Source organism: Trichosurus vulpecula, chromosome 5 (assembly GCF_011100635.1).
Source record: "Trichosurus vulpecula isolate mTriVul1 chromosome 5, mTriVul1.pri, whole genome shotgun sequence".
In the NCBI taxonomy this organism is placed as follows: domain Eukaryota; kingdom Metazoa; phylum Chordata; class Mammalia; order Diprotodontia; family Phalangeridae; genus Trichosurus; species Trichosurus vulpecula.
This window is the reverse complement of record NC_050577.1, coordinates 31,081,459-31,086,321: the sequence shown is the minus strand read 5'-3', so window position 1 is coordinate 31,086,321 and position 4,863 is coordinate 31,081,459.

The following is a 4,863-nucleotide window of genomic DNA, read 5'->3' as shown; positions in this document are numbered from 1 at the left end:
TCCTCAGTTCGCACTCTCATTGGCTCATCATCTTCAGCTCAGTTTCCTGTGGAAAGTTGTTAATTATGATAAGGCTATCTTTGGTCCTAGGGTTTTCTCAAAGGCTGAGTGTGTATAAAAAGGTACTCAATGTACAAATATGTGTTAGGTATGGAATATGTTTATTCTCTCTCAGAAAAGGGAATGCTAACCATAAAGCATCACGGTGTGTATTACAGAATGATTAGAAGAAAGTTTAGTAACTTGTCACTCCTTGTACAATCAACTGGGAGGTTAGTATTTAAGTCTCATAGGGACATAAATAGTTTTTACAAGGCTGCTAATTAGCATATATTTTACCTCTTCTGAGCATAGTGCAATCAAGCACCAATCAAAATTTTCTTTCTGGTGGCCTTTCTCTCTCTGATGCTGACTCTTTCCCTCCATCTAATCTATTTTCACTGTTGCTGCAACGGTCGATTTGGAAGCCTCTGACCTGGGTACTACTTTCCCCTCACTGCCACCACCACTGCAGACCTACTAAAAGAAAAAACTAAAAGAAGGAGACAAAATCAGCCCCTGGCTCAGGCTTGTCTGGTGAACTCCCCCAGCCTTGGATGATGGCAGATTGGTGAGACCTCTCTGACCTTGGGATAAGGATACCTCTATCTGTCCCTCAATCGCATCACATCTTGTTGTCTGGGAAACCTCTGCCAAAGAGAGACCCACCAGCCAGGAGTCTCTTTTATCCAATGTAGCACCCCACATCTTCTGCTGTTATGGGGCTGCCGTCAGTGACTAAGGGACTGTTCAGGCTCTATCACATCATTTTAAAGCACAAAAAAATCCTTTCATTGCTAGGCTACCCCATGGTTGGTAGTAGCTAGAAAATTCATTATCCCAAAGGCCTGATCACCCAAAGTCACCTTTTTTTTAATACTCCCTGGTTGTTTATAGGGGAATATGCTCACTGGAATGATCTCTGTAAGTTTATTCAGCCTTGATATATTTATGAGTAGTTTTTTTTTAGCTTCTTTGTTTATGTGTTCTACATTTTAAACTTTAAAGGTGCTTTTTACTGTGGTATATAATTTTTAAATATACAAAATGGCATTAAATTAATGAGCTAGATATTCTTTGTGTACTTTTGACCAGTCAAGAAGAAATTCAGGAGTTTTTCATCTTCTCCTCTCTTTATTTCCACATATGGAAAATCTCATTAAAAAAAAAAGATGATGAAGCGTTCCATTGATTGGATCCATATGTTTTATCCAAGGCACATATATGAAGCACATAGTGACCCTAAAAGCAGCTTCGAGGGAAATTGCAAGTAACATTATGCTCCAATTACATGTTGTTTCTGATATTAAGCTCTTTAAATGATTATTCTGTTATCTGAATGATGTCATTCTGCCCTGGCTCCTTCTGGCTATTTTGTTTTAGTGCTGCAAATGTGTTAAAAATTTAAATCTCAGCTTGAAATGCTATTTATGCTGAGATCAACTTTCTGGATCTGCTCATTTCAACGATGCCTTCAGGGGTGGCACTTCTGGGAACACTGCCAGCATGAGCAGGTCAGCAGGAACTGTTTCAGTGTAATTTATAAACTATAAGAAAGAGAGCTGGTTGACCTACAAGGACCAACTGTGCAGGAATTAAAGATAACTACAATGGTGATTATTCACAGCTTGCCTGTGTTCTTCAAGTGGGGTGGGGAATAAGACAAATCCTTCAGTGTTTTAAAAATTGAGGGGACCTATAGGCATCTAGTTTCCTTCCTTCATGCTCTGTGAAGCATTAAATATGTCTCAGGAATCTCAAGAGACTCACTATCCTGCAGAATTTTATTTACAGTCTTTAGAGGGATGCTTAAGGGAAGGGCATTATAAATGGTTTTCAAATCCGAAAGAGTGGCATGACTGAATAGGGGTCCTTGTTCACTATGGCTAATACATGTAGGAGAGGTTGTAAAAATGTATTGACTCCTTACTTGACTTCCCCCTTGTCATCCTTATGTAGTGAAAAGGAGCTTTGCGTAGCTCAAAAACTAGTATTAGGGGGATATTGGGGCTCTTCTGAGCCTCCAGACCTAGAAGGGGGGGCCTGCTGAGGGAGGCAGAAAGTGCTGTAGTAGACAGGCTAGCTGATTATGTAATTTACTCTGTTGCAACTTGATTTGGGAATGGAGAATATTTTGGAAAATGAGAAGAATGGTGTGTTTTTGATCACTGGGCAACCTGTGAGGCTGGGGGCTAGCAGAAGCTGGAGCACACTGAAGAAACCCAGAGTGGGGGTCCTTGCTTGGCATTGTGATAAGAGCTGGATGCAGAGGGGTTAGGTATCTCTGGTCAAGCAAAGGAGCTCTGAAGAATCCCCCCTACCTCTGGGATGGACTTCTAAGGGAAGGTATATTTATTGGGACCCGACTCACTGGGTAACAGCTGGCCAAGAGCTGTAGAAGACAACAGGAGAGTGATGATGTGGTGGCTATGAGAAGAACCACAACTAGAGAACGAGATGAGGCTTGACCATGAGTTTCTCCTGCTGGAGCTGTACAAAGCAGCCTCCCTAGGGGCAACACCTCTGCTGGGAGCCTTATCCAGAGCGTGATTTTAAGTGACTGAAACTATATGGGCCACTGAGGGCAGACTGGTCATAGATCAGCATTGCTATTTTGTATGGTAGCTTGGAAAATGTGTTGGCTTTGGATTTAGAAGGTCTAGGTTCAAATCCCAGCTCTGCTATTTCTTACCCATTTGAGCTTGGGTGAGTTAATTCCCCCCCTTCTTTTTTTTCTATTCTGGAAAAGCTGTGAGTATAGTCCTAGAAACAGATGATAGTATATTCACTTTCTGAGGACCAGCCTAGTTAAGTGCAGAGAGGCACATAACCAGTAGTATGGAGGCTTGGTGATGAATTATCTCTCTGGTTATGGTGACCCATGAAACAAAGAATACAAAATGGACCACAACCTTCTATATATCCTTTCTGTTTCTACAGTGAACTTGGCAGTGGTAGGAAAAGAGGCAGAAGACTTAAGAATCACTGAAGTTTTAAATTTATTAATTTATTATTTATTAATTAAGCTGCTGGTATTCTAAATTTGAGTTTCTTGTAGAGTGGTCACTGAGGGGATAGACCACTGGAGGAACGGAGTCACATCTCTTTTGATATGCTTGCTAGCGGTGAAGTCAAATAACAAATGGAAGTTCTAGTTAAATGGAATAATGACTCATAGGTTCTCTTTGAAGAGGCAAGTAAAGGAATTTGTGAAGTTGGTTTTACCACATGTCCAAAAACAAAAAGAAATATGACACTATGCACCGTTCGGTCATCTTGTATTATAGAGCCCAAGATGAACATTTTCAAAAAGACTGCCATACGCATAATCAAAGCTTATGAGCAATGTCTGTTGTAAAGGCTGAAAGGGTACTATGCAGCCCATCTACAGCCCATCTCTTATCAGCAAGGCAGATCCTGTCCCCCCTCCCCCCCCTCCAAAGGTTTAGCTACATTTTACCTTCAGGGTTCTAGGAATACCCTTGAGGGATCAGGGTTATTTTTGTATTGCTACCGTTTCAAGTCCCATTCCAGTTTAGTTCCCCCAACATTGTTAGCTAGTTAATATCTCTTCCATATCATTATACCATTGATTGATCCAATGGTTAGCCCTTCGGTATCACTTAACCAAATAACATCAATTAGCTTTTAGTTATTTTCTCAGGAAATCTAGAATGAACAGAAGCACAAAGCATTCCCCCAGTACCTGGGGACATTTATTCTTCCTCAGTCCCTGGGGAGAGTGAGCTCAAACTTAAAGCATGTTCTGCAAAGTATTCACCATCCACCTTGCAACATAGCTCATGGACTGTTCTTTCTTGGTCACCTTTGATCCATTGGAGTAAGTGGTTTGTGAATTCTGGCATAGTTTTCTACTACTTGACCTCTGGTGGCTCATTCTTCTAACCTTTTGAAAGTCACAGGGTCACAGCCTAGTTTGTACTATCTCCAACACTCTTTCACCTAAACCAGAAATGAATATATACAAATGGGATAGAAGATACTGCTGGGCCATGTGCTCCTGGCTTTATGTCAATCATCTAGGAAGATAAAGGTACTAGTACGAGCTCTCTCCTACCCTGAGGCTTGCAGCAGTCATTGCTTCCTCATTTGAAAGCAGCCAAATAGGAAAGAAAGGAGAGAAACCCTTGATTTGGATAGTATCTTTTGAATGAGTGCCCAGGAAAGAACCAAAAAGCTTTCCTTACCAGTAAAACACGAGGAAGGCAGGCTGGATTGCAATAGGGAAAGAATATAGCTGTTTCGGTGATCCACAAACTTTTCCATGAAATAGGGCTATATATTTTATATAGATATTCTTCCACTGATTTCATCCAGCTCCTAGAAATGGAACGCCACAGTCAACAAAGCATTAACATGACAGGTCACCCAAAGAACGATGGAAAGGCACAGGGTGGTAGTGAATTAGCTGCAACACATTACCAAAAAAAGGATTGTGAAGAAGCATCATGAAGGATTTTATCAGAGATAATGTGGCTGGGAAAAGGTGGGTTGGTCACGTAACAAGAACAAGGCAGCCAAGTTAACCAGCAGCCTGCATGCTTCACTGGTATCCATTTGACATCAAGAGAATTACAAGAAGGTCAGTATCATGTTGGGTGCTACTAAACTTTATCGTTATTTTTGTTCCATGCTTTTTTATTATTCATTTTTTGATGAATGAAAATCTATCTTCTCTCCTTTCCATCTCCCCTCACCCCACGCTTGCCCTCATAGGAAAAGAAAGAAAAACAAAATCCTTATAACATGTCCTGATCTAGAATTTACAGGAGAAATGGATTAGAGTCACACAGCTTGAGCTCC